Below are 393 nucleotides of genomic sequence, written 5' to 3' on the forward strand. Positions count from 1 at the left end.
AAAGGACGGAGAGTCAGAATGCGAGTTAAGTTTCACTGGTCTTTGCCCCTTTAAGGCGAGGGAAGGCGGACAGGTGGTCTCCCTCTGAGGATCGCCCCCGCACCCCGCCCGGGACACTGGAGGGAAGTGTGGTTTGCAGGTGTCGGGCTGCAGCACGCCCGCCTGCGGAAGGTTCGGGTGGGAGAGAGTGATTGAAAGCACATTCCAACGCAGAATACAGCCTGTATCATAGAAACCTACACTTGGTGAATAATATACTCTCATTAACCAATGTCACCCCAAGGAATTTAATTTTTAAAAAATCAAAAAAGAACTAAAAAAGTCAATCGGCTGGGGATTGAAGAAGAAGAAGAAGAAGAAGAAGAAGAAGAAGAAGAAGAAGAAGAAGGGGAA

This window comes from Myotis davidii, unplaced genomic scaffold (assembly GCF_000327345.1).
Source record: "Myotis davidii unplaced genomic scaffold, ASM32734v1 scaffold281, whole genome shotgun sequence".
In the NCBI taxonomy this organism is placed as follows: Eukaryota; Metazoa; Chordata; class Mammalia; order Chiroptera; family Vespertilionidae; genus Myotis; species Myotis davidii.